The sequence below is a fragment of the Ambystoma mexicanum genome, chromosome 2q (assembly GCF_040938575.1).
Source record: "Ambystoma mexicanum isolate Mex_15411 chromosome 2q, UKY_AmexF1_1, whole genome shotgun sequence".
NCBI classification, from domain to species: Eukaryota; Metazoa; Chordata; class Amphibia; order Caudata; family Ambystomatidae; genus Ambystoma; species Ambystoma mexicanum.
This window is the reverse complement of record NC_090924.1, coordinates 908,868,753-908,888,437: the sequence shown is the minus strand read 5'-3', so window position 1 is coordinate 908,888,437 and position 19,685 is coordinate 908,868,753. Positions and strand designations below refer to the sequence as shown.

At 42.9% G+C, this 19,685-nt stretch overlaps 1 protein-coding gene across 3 annotated transcripts in view; it reads left to right on the top strand.

Moving 5' to 3' along the window:
* The window catches only part of OSBPL3 (oxysterol binding protein like 3), a 1,742,686-nt gene that overhangs the window by 1,533,352 nt on the left and 189,649 nt on the right, over positions 1-19,685 (top strand). The window lies entirely within an intron of this gene.

Here is a 19,685-nt window from a genome sequence, read left to right as displayed (position 1 = left end):
AGATGCAGGGCAAGTGCTGCACAGTTGTTCAGCTGTAAAAAGCAGTGGCAAGTTCAGGACTTCGACATGTTGCTTCCCAAGCCCTCTCTCACTTTTCAACCAAGGGGCTATCGGTTTTCTTTTCTCTTCTTCAAATCCGTCCTTCTTGGCTTACTGCCTTCCATCCTCCTCTCCAGTAATTATGTTGCTTCTTTACCAATTTGCTGTACTGATATCACTCACTCTTTCTCACTCCTCATTTGTACTAGTCATTTTCTTCCCACGTTACCATTCCTCCGCACTGGTGAATCTTCCCTTCTTCTTGCTCCTTCTTTCTTTCACCTCTAACTAGATGATTTAACACTTTGTTCCTGCTCTCAATAGATGGTTTGCTATAAGCTTTCCTTTGCTTCTGCCTTGCGCCCTCCTGATTTTCTTCTCTCTCCTTTCTCCTCCTGGTCTTACCCGGTCTCATTAGCAACCTTGACTCCTTCAGCTTCCCACCTCCTTCCGCCTCTACTCTCGCTCCTTTCTCTTCCTTCCCACCTCCATCTCATTCTTCTTCCCGCGCCTTGATCCACACTGTCCTCTACTAACCATCCATCTCCAAATTCTCCTACTCCTTGGTCTGATCCTCCCTCCTTTACTTCTCTGTGTCCTATTTGAGGTGTTGTAAAGTATTGGTCGGAGTATACCGCCCGGTAATTATCTGGTGCCCAAACTACTGAATTCTCATCTGTGTGTGTTTGACTTGTGGGCCGTGTGGGCAAAATGCCATTTTGGAGTTGAGTGGGTTCACACAGCTGGCTACCTGACTTCAACATAGCACCCCTGTGGACCTTCAGCGTGGGGTGTTGATGTCCCTGGCACCCATGCTTTGCAACCCTGTCAGATTCTTTCCTCCCAGGGATTCGCTTTGGGGCTTAGCACATGAGCTGGGCTTGTGCAGCGATTCGCTTGTTGCAGTGTTTTTTTACTGTATGTACCATGACTGTTGAGATTCTGCGAGAAAGTGGTGTTACGAGTACATTTCAAGACGTAGACCGCTCTGTTGTTAAGGAAGCCTTACTTTCTTTTAAAATTTGGTTCCATTCGAGGAGGCAAGAGTTTCTGAGGGATACCACAATATACAGTCTCTGGATAGCAGTGACGCTGGTGAATTTCTGAATTGGTGGGACATAAAGGCATGTGCCGTATATGCTTGAGCAATTATGCACAGCGAGGTAGCCCAAACCAAACCGGGCAGTTCGTGGGCATTTTCCGCTGAGAAACATTTTTAAATAATGGGTTAAAACAGTAAATTTTACAGCACTTTCTGTGAAAAATTTGATAAAAAGCCACACAGTTTACAATCAATTGTACATGGTAGCACATGATAAACCCCAAGGATATGTTACCAACACTGCCCAGAAACATTTCCCAATGCATTTTCATTCTGCTTTTGCCCACAATATATGCTAGTATAGAACACATTTTCATGCTGGCTGTGCCAATACATGTCCGTGCATGCTGCACCAATATGTTTGTGTTACCATATAAGGACTCCCAGCCAATTAAAAAGGCCATGCCACAGAAAGAAAATATATCCTGCTGGCTAGACTGGCCTACATTGTATGTAGGCCAGGGACAACACCTGTAATGTTTGCTTTACCCTTGATGCACAGTGTGAAGAATCCTCTGGATCCATCACTGAAACCCTGCCTAAAGTCTCCTCCCATGTAGCCAGGGAAAGGCGGACGCTTCCTAATCCTGACCTTGAGGATGGTGTACTATAGAAGGATCACCTGGGAGGAGACCAGACCTATGGTGGTGAGGAGATCCCGTGGGATGAGACACTGTATTTGTCATGTGACAAGGAAATCCTTTCTAGGTTTCCTAACAGTTAATGGCTTATTCTCATTGTGGTGTTCCAGACTCACATATGGAATATGAGGTTCTGAACACATACATTATAAAATCTGAGAAAGCCTTACCAACAGAAAAATCCTTTAACGTTATTTAGGATTAAAAACCTTTCCTACTTCCAAAGGTCTAATTTAAAGGAATCTGGAAATGTTGCCTTAAATGGGTTGTCTTCCCCTGTTCCAGCCAATTCTGAAGGTTTATTTTGTAATAACCTTAAGTGAAGTAAACCTCCCCTTAAAGCTAAACAAAAACCTAAGAGAATTAACTTTGTTGGGAACTACTTGTCCCATAATCCCATAAGTACTGGGATGGGGAAGAGGGCTGAAGAGGCATGTTGTCAGCATAGTCTGGCAATTAAGCCTAACAGCCCACACCTTTAGGAACCTGGGAGGCACAAAAGGCCCCCTCAGGCTCAGGCATGACAGAGAAGCAGAGGAAGACGCTGGAGCTGTGAGTGGAGTGCAGCAGTAGACGTAGAAGGAGAAAGAAGGCACAGAGCTGGCAAACCAAGCAAAAGTGGGAGAATCAGAGGGGCGCTGGAATGTAGATGCAGCAGATTTCACGAGCTTGTTCTGAGATGGTCCTGTTTCCCCAAACTCTGAAGTGCAGACGCTGCACAGCGAAAGACGTGGAGAGAGACTGTCTTTCCCCATGTCAGCTTGATTGCTGTGGTTGCTGGAAGGAAAATGTGCCGAAGGTGTTGGCGAGTCGCAGGTCTCAGGAGCGAGAGGGGATCCTTAGTCGGGTGACCGGACCAGAGACACCTGAGCAGAGTAAGAGTGGGGGACTCTGAACAGCCAGAAGAAGTAGAAGTTGTGTCCCAAGTTGTGAAACTCGAGAAACCCTCAGAACAAGGATACCAGAAGCCAGTCAGTCAAACCTGGCGTTCTAATTCCTTGTTGCAAACATTGCCTGCAGCAGTATCCAGTTTGTCTTTCACTTGCGTAAGAAGTAGAAGCCAGCTAAGTTTGGTTGATGCATTCGCTAACAAGGGAACGATGGAAGTAACATTTGTGTGTGAATGGAAAGGCTTTCTTTACTCGCGTATAAGCAAAATGTTACCGAAACACCATTGTTAAACCCCTAAAGTCTTTAAACTTTATGAAGGAGTAGTTGCATGTACCTAATTTTGTTTCGTGAGTGGAGAGTGAACATTACAGGTTGCTTGTCTTTCATTAAGCTAACAACCGTTATGAATCACCATTGTTAAACACTTAAAACTTTTAAACTCTATAAAGAAGTGATCGCATGTGCCTTTAATTTTGTTTTTGAAGTGCAGAGGGAACATTACCTCTATATTGAAACAAGCAATCATTGTTACAAAGAGAAGTTAAGTGTTTAACTTAATATTTGAAGTTGGTGAGAGAGCAAGCACTGTCCAAGCTCTGAGTATGGCCCTATTTAGAGTAAAGCAGCTTTCTCAAAGCCAGAAACTGCACTTATGGATATAATAAGCCTATAGAAGATCAAACTTGCCTGAGATACAAATGTGCAAGCATTACCTAAAGCCAAGAGAGTGGCACCAAAGCTCCTGGGTAATTGTGTGGCTGACATTGTCAAAAGAAGGGAAGGCAAAGTTGGGGAAGGGGCACATTTCTGCTCAAATACAAGACTGAAGTGGCTGTGGTTGTAGAAAGACAATAGTGGCAAAAAGGATGCCCCTTGGGAAGAGATATTCAAAGGAAGAGTGCCTTGTCTACTTTAGGGTGCAGTGCCTTAAAGTGAATCTTGTCCAGACCTGCCTTTACAATATAAAGTGCTGAAGTCAAACATGTCTTTACAAGTGATGTTGTTTTGCTTCTCATCAGTATATGGTAATCTTTTTTCACCGGCCCAGCACACCATGAAAAGAGAAACGTTCCACGCTGAAAGGCGATAAGATACACATCACACTTAGCTAAAATGTAAAATGGCTCTTTATGGCCGTTTCGTCACAAATCAGAATAAATAAAAGAATAAGTGAAGTAAAAAGAATACCTGAATGTTTAAAAATACTTTGCCGTTAAAGCAGCAGCCACAAAACTTCTCATCTCGCCTGAACTGCACTGGAAAGCCCCGAAAAGGCTGTCGGAGAGATTTGCTTCACGAGCATAGAAAGCAGTGAGTCCACAGTTTCTCTGAAGCTTTTCTATGTCTGCCTAATCTGGTGTTCTCTGTTTTAAACCTCCCACAAATGCAGTATGGCATTTTCCAGCAAGTTCTGACTCTCAAATTCCACCTGTTACCAGTTCCCATGGATCCTCAGCCAAAATGACTGATGGCAACCCCAAGAGGTAAACTATTACCTTTTCTCATGAAAGTGCGAAAAACAGCATAACTTTTTCGGGTCTCTACAACGTTATCGGACACCAGCTGGCATATTTATTCAAAACAGACTAACATAGGTGAGAAAAGCATGTTTTTCTTGTGATTCAGAGCTCACATTAAAATGCAGCTTTCACTGAGGCCTGAAGAAAATGTGCAGATTTCACTGAGGCGTGAAGAGAATGTCCATTATGGCTCTAAGCGCACCCAGAATGCATTTCACATGGACACCATTTTCTTAGTCAAAAGCATTATAACTCAAATGCAAAACAGATGTCTAAATTGTCCTTACAATATAAAGAACTGATCAAACCTATCTTTTCAATTGAAGCTAAACCCATTTTTACAATTCAAAGTACTGAATCTGTGGTGGTATATTTTTGGTTGTCAGTAGATGCAATACTTCAGTAGGTCAATCGAAGTGGAATGCTATGGGGTCAAGGATAGTATCCTCATGGTAAACTATGGTATAAGTGAAGTAGTTGAAGTAGAAGCAGCAGAACTAAGAAGTTATCCTGACAAACCCACCTACTGCGATTTTGAACCTGAAGAGACGAATGAGCATTTTGAACCAAGTCTTTTGTTCATTAACGTTCTGTAAATTGTATTTCTTTTTTAACTATGGCAATTTTGGAAGCAGTAAAAAGACATTGTGGCAGAAAGAAACCATTCATGCTAATCTGAGGACGTGGAAGGTCTTTATTTTGGTAGAAGAGGAACCTTTTGTTGTTGTTGCAACTGTGGTTAGTCTATATCAAGGTGAGGATTTGCCTCACCTTGATATTGACTTTTCAGGAACTGTTCTATGACTTTACTACCTATGTGAAATTTCCTTATATTCTTTTTGCTGAAAGTTGAAACGGAATACACCTTGAATCCTGGGGAAGGGAGTTCACCCAGGTTGTTAAAAGGTTATCAATATATTGTGAATGTCATTGTTGATGTTAAATGATTTGCCATATATTCTCTTTTGTATTTGATGTTTAGAGTGAGGGCCTGCCGTCATGTGTTAGATTGTTTTCCCTTAGTTTTGTTAGGTAGGGAAACCCACAGTAGAGTAGGGCAAGTGTGGTTTTTTGATAATAATTTCATTCTAATAAAATGGCATATTTTTAACAAATATCAAACAGTTCTCTGCCTCGCATTGCTGACCCCCCTCACAACAGGTAAGATGCACACAAACTGTGCATTAGGAGCAAAGTAAAGTGTTGTGTGTAGACAGGCCTAGATTCAATGTAGGATAGTGTAGCCAAGTAATAACCAGTGCTGTCAACACCTGCGAGTTCTGACTGCAAAAAAACAAACTAAACCCTGGAGTCCGCAAACATGTCAGAAAAACTGCAAGCAGGGCAGACTGAGAAAAACGGTCATCACTTACGAAAGTGTGGGCCCTTTTACATGTAAAAGAGAGCCTATCGTCTCCATACAATTGCTTTACTGAGGTCTGCTTCTGTCAGTGACAGAGCTATGGCCTCCTGTGATCTCCTGAAGGTGGCACATTTCGCAGGCCAGAAGTGTATAGCCTTGCTATCACACCTCCAAAATAAAAGTGATTTAAGGGCTGAGTTAGGCACACAAGATATTGGTGGGTCTGGGTTGATAAAATGCTACATTCTGAAAGTAAATCATGCAGTTATATACAGGTGTTTACAATTGGGTTAGTTGCAAGTCCAGATAATTGTTTGCCCCATCACTACATATATTCATTACTGATGTTTCAATTTGTCAAAGTCACTACTAGTAAACACACATTCCCAGAACAGTTTTGCCCAAGATCACAAGGCACTCCAGTGCAGTCCCGTCACTTCCAATCACCTATTAAATAGTAACTCAAATGTACAATGCAGAGCACACTTTATCTGAGTGATGCAAATAAGATAATTTGCTTGTCTTTCAAACAAATCACACCTAATTGGCAGCTCTATTGGGTGGGGCAAATACATGGATCTATGCTATTATGCTCAGTTACAAAAATGAAAATAAAAGGGAACTGTGATTGCTCCTAATTCTAATGGATTTTGTGAGAAATCGAAGGGTATTTTCACTCCTAACCCCTTGGATCCTCTATGCAGGTGGCCAGGGAAAGGCTATCGCTATTGGATCCCAACCCTGGGGGATGAGAAGCGAGGGAGGATCACCTGGGTGGAGGATCCTTGGGGAATGCAAGCGGGGTGCCCTTGGGCGAGACATGGTATCCCCCTTTTCCTGTTAGTGACCAACCCAACCATTCTCCCATCTTCATGGGCTGTTATAGGCCTGTTCCCCTCATTTCTCCCCATTGGACACATGGCAGTAATGGAAATAAGAAGCAGCAGCTAAGAGCAATGAGGACTATGCTCTTTTACCACTCTGGTACTGGGCCAAAGAAGATGCCTGCAAAGAGCTGTCGGCATTAAGCATGTCCCATTAATTGTGGTCAGGCAGGGCTAATTGAATACTCACACCTGAAACCTGTCAACGGGTGTGTAAATGAAGACCAGTCCAGCTTTATGAGAGGAGGAGACAACGGGGAAGCCTATACGTGGAACAGCAGCAGAGCCGGCGCAAGTGTGGCGAGGGAGCTGGGACTCCATGCAAGTAACCGAACGGCACGAAGGGAGTCGTATAGAGAGGCTGTCCCTTTTATGTACGTTCAAGATGCTTGTTCCCCTGTGCTGAGATGGGAACACAGGGGCATCCAAGGGGCAGGTGCGAGATGCCAGATGTGAGGAACAGAAGGCCGCCTGATCCAGACTGCTGTGAAGCCTTTGAACCAGACCGTGATTTGCTTTCCATTGAAAAAACCCAGTGTGGGGGCATTAAACTGAGCTAAGCGAGAAATACATTGTATCAGAGTGGTTGCATGTTTAAAGAAACAGGTTTTCGAAAGTCTCTGGTTCAATCCATTGTTTGAATTTAAATACCTAAGTTGTGGCATGTGGGCGAAAACACATTTTTGAAAGTCTTTGAAGGTTAAACATTACTTTCTGAAGTGAACTCTTTATCATATTATACCACAGGCTGAACGAAAGGCGTTCTGAATGCAAACCATGTGCTTTGTGAATATCGAACTGAATGGAAATATTAACAGGCACAACACATGCCTTTTGAAGACAAACATTTACACAAACTATATTCAATGAATATTGAACTGAATAAAAATAATAACAAAGGCAACCTTTGTATTCAGTTTCAGATTAAACTGAATACAATCTTTGTTTTCTTGAATACCAAACTTAGTGGAAACCTCATAAGAAGGCAGAACTGTTGCATATAAAGTTCAGAATGAAAATAGAACTTTAATATCAAGCTAAGCCATAAAATTCTGAATATTAAAAATGAATGGTACTTTGTCTACAAGTGAAAACAATTGTGAACTTTGAATATTGAACAAAGCTAGAAGATTATTTCAACAGTCACAATTTCCACATAGAAAGGGGGCAAAAGAGTGGCCATGAACCTTAAAGAGACAAAGGATATTTTCTGCTGAAACTAAGTCTTGGGTAAGGGAACCCTGAGACTCGAACTCTTTGTTGACTTGTGACCAAGGTTCTTTTTGGTGCATGGAACTCTGTTACTTGCAACTTGGGGAAGTGAATCCTGAGTACTGGTTAAACTACTTTATCCTAAACTCAAGAGAGGTAACTTTGAGACTTTTTGTTGGAACTACTTTATACTTGGCAAAGGGAGCTGAAGGGAAGCTGAGAGCTGGAAGAGGCTCAGAACCTTATGTTGGACACTGTTTCCTTTAGTTACCGACATCCCTACACATTGTAAATATTAGTTGTGAGGGCAAGATAGGTTTTGGACACAGTCAGATTCTTCAGTTGAACTCTTTCTTAGTTTTATTTAGGTAGGGAAAATCCACCTTATCATAGGGCAAGTTAGGCCTTTTTCCATCCAAACATTTAAGTTAATAAAGGTGTTTTATGTAAATATTGAATCTGTTGTCTGTGTCTTGCTTCATGGTGCCTTCACAATTGTCCCCAATGTCATGGGTTCACAGTGCATTTTGTATTTTTAGTGAGATGGACAGAGATATGCAAATTGTGTACATTTGTGGTGTGTGTGCCATGGTATTGTGAGCAATGCATAATTGACCCTCGAGCCCATTGTGAAAAGTTGGCATTGATGGGTAATAACACATGCCATGTTTGCTTTACCCTTAATGCACAGTTACTGTGCATCAAGGGTAAGGCAAAGACCAGTGTTATTACTTGAATAGACTGGCCTACTTTAGTAGGCCAGTCCAGCCAAATCATCTTTCTTTACCCTTGGTGGAGAGTAATTGTGCATCATGGGTAAAGCAAAGATGAGTGTTATCACGTGGATATACTTGACTATATTCAATGTATGCTAGCCTATCCACATAATAAGATGTCACTTAACATTTTTGCTTTACCCTGGATGGATGGTACTGTGTGCATCCAGGGTAAAGCAAAAAAGAATGACATGCCCAAAGCAGCCCCCACCCCTAAATGTAGGAGCCCCACTGAGCAAGGCCCTTACATTTAGGGTTGGGGGCTGACCCACGCAACACACAAGCACTTTGACCCACACATTCACACACAACACATAAATATGTGCATACAATCCATACATACATGCATGCATTCATACACATTAAACAAATAAAATACACTTATCTTGCCAGCATGCATCCGCACTCACCCACAGAGTGGACCAGATGACCCTCCCCTCTGCTGAGGACGTAGACACGCTGCTTGGCAGGAGACGATGTCTCTCCTGTCAGTCAACGTTTTCATCTTGTGGGTCTCTTTAACGTGAACATGCTGACCAGAGATGCTCCAACACTGATGGTGCAATAATGAGAGACGGCGGGCTAGTCTTTTGATGCCCCGCCGGCTCCCATTATTTGCTGCTACGTATGTATGTATCCTAAAGTCTCTGCAGCAAACAAACAAGCAAACATAAATAGCGTAGCAGCGGACCCACTCCTGCAGGGAGAGGCAGGCAGCACAGTTCCCTGTGAAAATAAAGGACTTGAGGACACGGGGACTGTGGTGCCTGCCACTCGGGAGAGGTGGTGGCCTGCCGCTCAGGTGGAGGGCGGCATCCCCCCACCCATTGTGGCGAGCTTCCACTGCTGGATAGACCTCACAGAGCGGGCGGTTGTCACCGGACCCTCTACCTGATCTGATGTCAATGACTCCTTTGCCAAAGGCACTCACTTTGACGTTTTTCTTTAAAAGCATCACAGGATTTTATTGCATTCTTTGGGCACCTTGTTCGGCGGCTTTAAGTACCTTGGATGTTCTTGTAAGGAGACAACCGCAAGCTCCAGGAGTTATTTGCATGCCTTTCAAATTTTAGTAGCAGATTCTAGGTAAACAAACATTTTGGCCAATAGCTGTAGCTGAAAAATGAAATTTCCCCATCAGACTTGCACATACATGGTTAAACACTGAATCGGGTGGAGTGTTAGCCATTGTTTTCCATTTAAATTGTCAGTGAAGACCGTTAAAAAAAGTTGCTCAATTTGTTTTAATGTTTTCTGCATTCTCCTTTCTTCTTTTGGCACATCGAGATGGATGTTAGTGTTGCCTGATTCGATCATGCATAATAGAACGCTTCTTTCTATAGTTCCCCAGTGTGGTTTGGTTTAAAAAACATCTAATGCCTTTGTAGCACTGCAGGATAGCTTTCCCTCTCAACTGTGTGTGCCTGTTTGCCGCCCAGGGGTTGGCTCAGTTAATGGACTCCAGTGAGGTAAACACTTAAAGTAAATGCACTTCCCTCCCTCCGCATAATTTATTTGGAATAGTGTCTATAACTCCCAACTTTAAGCTATTACAAATATGAGCGTCTGTCTTTGTAGGGCCTGAAGCAGAAGGAAAATAGGCAAGAGGCATGCTGTTACTGATCCTAGAGAAAATATCCACCTTTAGACCCAACAGCACTTCAAAGAAGCGATTCTACGATTGGTGCAAACAGCAGAGTGGATGTTTTAGACTAATGTTAGGTACTAGATTACAGTGATGGCAGACTTTTGAAATCGAACATTATTTATGCAATGATAATGTAGTGACTAATACCAGGCACCAAAACTGATGTTGCGATTCAAAGAGCTCTTCAAGGTGCACCCTGTGCACTCAGGTGAGGGTAGGGTGTTGTGGGAGAGCATTTATTGTCAACTTTGTTTTGCATATTCCCAAGAACACACAGTTCAGGAAATTGCATCTGTCATGAATTTCAACTACCTATCATGTTACTACACTGTATTTTTCTCATTTTCATCTTTTAGGTAGTTTGGGAAAGCTTTAACTCTCTGCCCTGGCCCTCAATGTACACAATGAGGGGCAATGGTGTCAACCAGCTGCTCTATGATGCACAACGAGTGCCTCATGGGGAAAGTTCTGTTACAGTGAAAGCCATTTTTATAGAAACAAGTGGAACTGTTTTAAGTTGGGGAGAGGGGTGTTGAATGTTGCTCTTAAGTGTTTGTTTTGGTTTCATGCTGCTTGGCTAGGTAGTGAGAGCCTGCCTACAAAACGACCCAAGGACCGGAGCCTTGTTGTGGCTGCCTTAGTACATGCAGGATATATCCTTGGCAAGCAAGTGCACGGGCTCTCTCCAGTTCATCACCAGTGTAATATTCTGAAGATCAGGATAATATCATGAGTAATTCACTGTACCCAGGTATCCATCACCACCTGACAGAGATGAGAAATTCTTCAGTTCCAGTGTTATTACCACTCCCGTCTGGATGTGATCACTTAGTAAAATCACAATTCTGTATATAGTGTGAGAGAGGGGCCCAGACCTGAGATATGGCACTGGAGTAACAAAACCTCTTCTAGAAGGGTCAGAAAAAAAGAACCTGAATCACCCACCCTGACACCATGCCAGAGAAATCAGCAGTTTGTACTCTGGCATGCACAGTTCTGGAGTAGGTCAGTGGAGAAGGGGTTCTGCACCAAAGTGGTTTATTGGTGGTAAACCAACAAAACTAGTATGGACGGTCATACAGAAGAACACCCTCTGAGGGCAATAGCGAAAAACACTGAGCCCTTCTCTACCATCACTAAGCAGAGTTGGGAGAAAGCACTCGAGAAGAATTTGTGGCAACAGATCAAACTCAGAAACAACCATTGTCAGTTGCCTCCGATCATAGAAAAGGAGCTTGATTTGCTCATAAATTGTCACCAAAATGTATCTGGCAATCAAACGAGGGGATTTGACTGGACCTGATCAACCAGCTTTGTGAATTTGGCAGTAGCCAGACCAACCCCTAAGTTGGCCTGTGAATCTGACGCTTCCTAGTAAAACATTGACTAAATTGTCTGGAATAATTTTAGGTTAGCTCTGGTTTCTTCTACATGAACCTTTTTTAATATTTGAAATTGGCACAGTTGGCGGGTGCGTCAATCAATTAGGTTGCTCAAAACCCAGGCTGAAACTAACGATCCAAGCCTGGATCCTGAGCAACCTGTGCAGTGGAGGCACCTGCCAGCCGTCTTCTCTCCCACATCCCGTCACTGTTCCCTGCCAGCTCACACGTACCTTTTGCTGCCCGCCGCACCTCACCCGACTGCACTGATCTGCAGTGGATCCCCAACCTAAGCCCCAACTTCCAGTTCCATGGTGGCCATGTTAAGTGAGGAATGGTTTCTTATGTGTCAAATGGTCGCACGTTCGCACCCTTAGGGTTAGGTTTGGGGTGCTAATGTCAATACGCACCTGTTCCGGTGGCTTCACCGGGCTTCACTCAGGCCTAGAACCTGAGACCATTATCACCATGTGGAACCCCCAGAACGGGTGCTTATTGCTATAGAAAACAGTCATAGAATCTCAAAATGCAAACAATTATACATAGCAAAACCTATTGAATGCTGTTCTAGGCATTTGAAGTGACTGACCAATATCGGATGGTAAGAGTACCTCTGTGGTATAGTATGTAGACAGTGTGGTAATAATAGTCCGGACCTCAGATGGTTAGTACAGATTAGTACCCGACGAAGGGGGTGTGGTGGCCTCCCAACCAATGAGGCAGCTTGGAACGGGGGCATTACCAGACGGTAAGCCCGTCGCTCTGAGCCTCCTCCGGGCTGGAGGCTACCATCTTCCCCACCGGGAAACAAGGTAAGTGCCCAGCCCTGTCCTCTCCCCACCCTTTTCCACAGATTTCCCTCCCCCTCCCGCCCCAGTTACCCTTCTCCTTTTTTTTAGTTTTCGGAAGCAGACACGCCGGGTTTACTTCTGTCCCCAGTGTGACTGCTCCCGATCTATGACATGCCACCATGGAAAGGGGAGATGGGATTTAATGTAGTCCCTTCTCCCCTTTCCATGGTGGCCATTTTCTTTTATTGGCTTTTTTTGCCTATTTTTTTAGTGTGCGTAGTGGAAATGGAGAAGGGACTACATATAGGGAAAAGAAGCTGAAGTGTAAGCCTGAGCTGGAAATAGCTCAGTACTTTACTCTCGGAAAACTGTTTAGTTTATGGTCGACTTCCCTACACAGTGTTGTGTCTTAGTTGTGAGGGCAAGTACAGGTTTTGGGCACAAACTTTCCTTAGTTTCTTTATGTAGGGAAGCCCCACCTTAACATAGGGCAAGTTAGGCATCACTCCATTCTGAGATTTTCATTAATAAAAGCATTTTGTTATATGTCGTCTGTCTCTTTCCATGATGTCAGTCTCACAACATACAACTGTAATACTTGTCTGCTTTTATTTTGTAAATGTTTCATGAAACTCGTCAATCTGAAATACACATTTAATTGACTTGATTGACCATCGTGCTTGGTACATTTTGTTAGTACATTTTTGCTTTTGTGACTTTGCTGCTTGCTGCATTGATTTATTTTTTTGTTATGGGAACTTGCCTTTTATCTGTCTGTGTTTATCACTGTTCTTGTGGTTCAGGTGTATAATGAAATTCAGAAGCCATAACAACCAGCTTCTCTATGATGCAGAGAGCAGCTGATCAGACCTTTGCAGCCCAATTATATCAACATTTTCATGGGCACCATTTTATTTATATGTATTTTATTTTGGGGATTGTGTGGGAATACCACAGAAGAAGCAAGAGGGCACAAGTGACAGCAAGGCAGTAATTCATTACAATTAAGCACCATGAGTGGTAATTAGAGGTGAAATGGGGTTGCACAGGGGTTAGGCTCTGGAATATCTGTGTTGCATGAACAACGAATGGTAGGACAAGCCTGACAATGTTATTTTTTCAAGTATATCCGCTTTCTAATGTTTCTATTCATTGTGATTTTTTTCTTCTGTGTGAAAAAAGTCCGCTGCCCCATTTAACTATGAGTTATAGTGAATTAATCCCTGTATTCCACTATAGGAGAATACTTTTGCATACAGGCCATTTTTGCAAGTTAGTGACTTTCAAGGTGTGATTTGTGGCCTTCCTACTAGCTGCAGTTTCACAATAGTTTCTAATTGCTTGATCTGAAATTCCTAGAAAGAAAACCAAGCAAGATGGGAATTAAAACAGGTGGATACATCTGTATTCATGCTCTGCATGTTTATTTTTTATAAATTGTAAAGTAATGTAATCACTAAATGAAAAGATGCAAAACACTTTAGTAGTTCACAAATGATATCAGAAGAAAGCTGTAACAAAACATTAATGTGGCTGTAAGGAACTAGATTTCCCCTACACATAAAAATCATTCAAGCACATTAGTAATGATGTTTAATGGGCCAGTTATGAAACATCTAAGCAAACGGGTGACATGGAACATGGTATTAGTTAAGTTAAACGTCAATGTAACAGTCTCGATCTGGAAAACCTCATAAAAATAAGAAGAATTGTGGGAAAAGTTGAATTACACATGAGAACAGTATTCATCAGATTTTACAACTGAATTTTACAACACAAATGTGGCATTTGTTGTTCATTAAAAACATAGTATTACAGATTTTAGAACAAAATGGGGACAGAGTTGGTATCGCCTTCCCTACTATAGCAAGTAGGGCCTTCTGAGTGTGGTTAAATTGTACATTCAGCTCTCTTGTATTCATGTGAAGGAAAGGAAAGCAATCGGCACTTGGAGATTGCATTAATCATTGCATTGCAGCCTTGTGAACCCCGACAAACACCATAAACCCTTAGCTCTTGCCCTCCATGAACAGAAAAGGACATGAATCAGGATTTATAGGTGCACACATATTACAGTGTATCATTGTGATATTTGGTGTGCTCTTGTGTTTTATGGGAAGGAGAGAAAAGTAATAGGTCCTTATGATATGGCATTTATAACGCGCCTGTACACAAGTGTTTCTACGCGTGACAAGACAAGGAGGGGGGGGAACAGCGGGAGGACAAAACGATGATCTTACTAGGCCGTGTGTCATTCAGATCGCGCACGTATTGGGATGTGGAAGGGGAGTAGTGCAGGTAACTGAAAAAGTGCAGCCAACAGGTGGCTCATACGTGCAGAGAGAAGGGGACTGTAGGGTTGCAGATACAGACCACAAGTACTGGGGAGCCATGAGGCAGTGCAAAGTGCATCTGGACATGCAGGAGCCTTGGCCCAAGTTCAGAGGGTAGCCAGGTGACCCGTGCGTGGAGCAGTCGGGCCATCAGCAGAGGAGAGGCAGAGAGAAAGCAGAAGCAAAGAGGGAAGGTCTTGAGTTGCTTCCGGAACTGGAGGTGGTTGTGCTCAAGTTTGTGAGAGGCAGGGAGGCTGTTCCAGAGAGAGGCCCCAGCCTTGAAGATGCAAGGATTCCTTACAGTACATCTATGTTATTATTATCAAGAAGTATATTGTGAGCTTTGATTTTGCGTGTAAAGGAAATAAAATCTGCATGTGTAGGTGAAGTAATTCAATTCAGAGCACACTTGTGGTCTTTGTCGAACCGTATCTTTGGAACTTTTGGGATTGGAAGGAATTCTTAGTGTGGCCTTACTTATGTTCTTAGGCAAACAGTGCATCCATAGCACTTATGTTGCAACCAAAGGGAGGAATTGAAGCAATCTACTCTGGGAACTGAATGCATTAATGCAGGGCAGCATTGTGATCTTGGGCAAACTTTATATTCTGAGATCATATGCAATATCAGGAAACATGACGCACAGCACTATGAAGACCCCTCTCATCCTGTGTGGGAATTCCTAAGCCTCACACGGCACTTCTGAGGCAGGTTGCTGTCACTAGTCAGCCCCCGCAGCCTATAACCTAAAGTAGCCCACAGTGCCCTCATGTCGTACCTGCAAACTTTCTGATTTCTACAAATGGACAAAAACAGTTTCTAAACTTGCATATAGCCACCTGTCAGTGGTAAAGTCTAAGCTTAAGTGTCATGCAATAGCATTTATTCATTTTTACACAGACCTAAAGTACTTTTTTCTAACCAAATGTATGTAATGTTTACGATATGTTCCTATTTATGTTCCTATCAGACATTGCTTTTCTGATAAACTATTACATATATTATGAAACACAAATGATAAAATAAAAAATTGAGCAGTACATTTAATAATCATATCACAAATTACCTTCTTCTTTTATAATAAAAGGGTTTCCTCTGCAATAGGTGGCTGGACCACTCGTTGCACAGACCAACACATCATAAAACACCCTCCAGGAAAAGCACACTTGTGCATCACTGCTGTAATTTGTAAGGTACTCACAGTGGCAACAGTAAAGACTCAAGCGATCACAGTTCAAGGGTGTTTATTAAACTGTATGTGCAGGTCGGAAAAACACCTAATCTAAACCTAAATCTGAGATGGGGGCAAGCTACAACTATCAAATAATAGTGAGGCTGTCCTAGTGGCTTGTTGTCAAATAAAAGGGCATTTACAAGACAAAAACTATTGCCAATCCTTACAACTAAATACAAAAAGAGTGTAGGATAAGATTCACAAGAAAGAAAGAAGCGTTCACAAATGTCAAGTTAGGATGTGGTAGCTGAGGGTCTGCCTTCCCCACGTTTTGAGCATGGGACAAGGCGGGGCTCTTGAGCACAGCACACGCTCAAGCTTTCCCATCATGAGATGACCGTTCCGTTCTCAGCTATCAGGGCCTTCGGTGGTTGTCTCTTTTCTACAAAAAGTCTCTTGCCTACGAGGACCTGATGTGTTCAAAATAGCAAACAAAAAGTTCCTTTCCAAATGTATGTTGGGTAATGACTTTTCACCCCTGGATCCTCCTCTTCCGGGCTCAGAGCCACCAAAACATTTTGAGTGATATCAGGACCTTCAGTGGTTCAATATCCTGCTTCCAAAGGCCTGGTATGTTCAAAATAACCAACAAAAGTTCCTTTCTGATTGTATTTGGGGTGATAATTCTTCACCCCTGGGTCCCCCTCTTCCGGGCTCAGACCCTTCTCGAATAGCAGCCTCCCTCTGTCAGGTTCAATACAGCTCTCATTCACACGCTTTCTCCTTTTGCATTCACAAATCTTTGGGTGCCGGCTTTTCCCCCTTGAATCCCCCTCTTCCGAGCTGAGACCCTTCTTGAATGTTAGCTGCCCTCTGTCGAGTTCACTATGGCTTGGTGCCCAGACAACTTCACCTTTCGCATTCACACGTCTTAATGTCTTTTTGGACAGTTCACTGTGGACATCCCTATGTTGGGTTCATTCTTGTCAACAGACTATTCATTGGGACTTCAGGCCCCGTTCTATCGGCATCCCTCCATCGGTTCACTCTTGCCAGTCTCACAGTTCTTTGTCTTTTCTCACAATGTGGGATTCATCTCCCTTAACTTTCCAATAATGTGCAGGTCAAAGACTTTCGACTGTACGGTCTTTGACCTGCACATTATGCTTTTGCTAGACCCCTCTATGGCCACTTTGACCTTTTCCTTGCAGCTCTCCTACGGCATGCTGGTATTGGTAGTTTCAACAAACGTGGGATCAATCAGAGTCTCCAGAATGAGCACTCACATGGTGCTGGACCCCTCTGCAGCTGATTTTCCCTTAAATTTTAACTTAACTTGCCGTTTGCGACTCTTTCGCACAGTTCGGTTTCTTATCAGTTCTCCCCTTGACTCACCGGCTGTGATGAACCACTTGGCTTTTCTTACCTCTAGATTCAAGGACAGTACCCCGCTAACAGACGTCACTCCCTGTTCTGATTATCAGTGTAGGTAGGGCTTTGTGTAATGTTGCCACCTGCTGCAACACACGGTGGCTATTGTTCGCGGTTTTACAATTCCTTTCACGGAGGCTTTGCGGGTCTGGGTTGGGAAGGGCAAGGTCACTTCTTTCCTTGTCGCCCCTTCAGTTTTTGCCGTCTTTCTCCTCCTCTTGAATTGCCATACTGGGATAGCTGTCTCGTCGTGTGGTTTGCCTTGCTCGTTGTGTGCTCTCATGCTCCACCTTTTATCCCTGTGGGGAAAGGAAAGGGCCATCAAGTGTGTGAGATTCTGGTCAATTGCCTGACTTTGCTTGACCCTTGTATTGGGACATGTCAGGTAAACAGCTATGGTGTTAGTCTATTGTCTTTCGTGGTATGCAAAAGTGTTTGTGTCTGAAAAGAGGAGGGGAGTAGAGTTTCAGAGTTTCCTATGTAGTATGATGGGGAAAAGGTGTTGGAAGAAGGCAGACACCATGTCTCACCCATCAGTGTCCCACTTCCACTCCCTGAGGACCCCCATCCAGGTGATACTCCCTCACTGGTCTACCCTCAGGTACTGGATCCAATAGCGATGGCTGTGTCCTGGCCACCTGGATGACAGATCCCCGGGACTAGCAAGTGAAACACCTTCCGGTTTCTCTCAAATTGTATCCATGAGGTTTTAGAAAGCTTCTTCAGGGTTGGAGGGGGTCAAGTGTGCATCACTTTTGTTAAAGAAGCTTCAAATATTTCTCACATGTTTATTGTACAGAAACACTCTTCCAAAGTAGAACAAATTATCTGTAGTTTTTGAATAATGTTAAAGACCTTGGTTATGGGTCGCATAACTCCACTAACCCTTTGAAATTAATCTTATAACACAATTTACTGGAAAAAAACAGCACTGCCTATTTCAAACAAAGATTTATAGGTATGCAAATGATACCTGGCTGATTTTGGTTGCATGCATCACAGGTGCTGGTCAGAGAAATCAAAATGCTAAATAAGGCAGCAGAGCAAACTGTGTGCTTTCCTGTTTCGTAGACCTCATGGAAACATTTTTCAGAGCAACAGCAAGGTAGTATACACTGTTTCATACTTGACAAAACTCTGAGGAGTACCATGTAGATGAGTTGCAGCATTAAGAACATAGAGAAGAGTGTGAGAGGGGAGATTAAAGAAGATAAGATTGACAGTCCTGTTTCCAGTCAAATAAGAGACCATGCTTAACCTTTTATAACAGTGTTTGCCAACTTTGAGAGGAACCTAGGGATCGCTTTGTTAAGTTGAAAGGGACCTTGCATTGTGCTTTCTAAACCGACCATCGGAGAGCATATGCTTGCTATTTTAGGAAACCACCCCAGTAGAGTGATGATTGACGCTCAGAACATGAGCCTCTGGAGGGACTTTGGTGCTCACATCGGGCAGGTGACCTAAGTCCAGATGGAAAACTAATCAGGAGTGGGAGGTAGCCCGCTAAGCCCTAATATTGGTGATATTTCCGGCTAGGCCAAAATGAAACGGGCTTGGAAGAAAAATGCAAAAGAGAATTTGGTAACAGAATGTGAGTAATAGGATCAGAGAAGAGGAGACAAGAATGGAGGGGTAAAGGAGGAGTGCCGTGAAGCATGCAACCTCTAATGAGTATCCTTTATGCTGGGAAGCTATATTTCTCCAACAAATGTTTGAATGTGGCTGTGCCAGTTTCTGTTGTTTCGAGTATAAAGGTTGGTCAGTTTTGTCCCCTCACAGTGATTGGTAGGGGACAAGTTTCCCCATCATGAGCAGAGGGTATGTAACCAACAGTGTTATAGTTTTCTTCTGCCTAGATATACTTTTTCTCATCCTGTCGAGAGAGTATATCCACCATGTAGATTTGAAGCACCTTTTAGACTTGACACAAGTGATCTTCATGTTTAAATAGTTTGTCAAGCCCTTACCTTGAGGCCCCATAGTGTATTTGAAGGAAGAAACAGTAAGTTGAAAGAAACAAGCAGATGATAGAATTGAGCTTATTTGTCAAACTTTTGTGCTGTGCTGTATACATATCCGTATATCATAATGTTTCTAAGAAATAGATGTAGCCAGGAAGTGTATGTAGTTGTAGAAATAAAATTACATGAGGATCACATTATTTTATGGCACCCAACTAATGGGACAGGTGGAGGCACTGTAGCACTTGGGAAGCGATTATGACAAGGATATTCATACTGGAAGGCAGGTATGGAGAATGTGGGCATTAACTCTGCAACCCGTCTCCTGTTAAGCTGTACAGGTAGTGCTTAGGAACACTCAACTAGAAGTTAGAGGTAAGAATTGGCAAATCCAATAGGTCTTATTGTGCAAATAAAGACAGTAAGTCTTGTTTCCCATTTAGGGATTTACAGAAAAACTGCAGCCTTCCACATTTACAAAACAAGATATATTATCTTTGCGATGTTTGTTTGATCTTGAATCATCACTAAAATTAG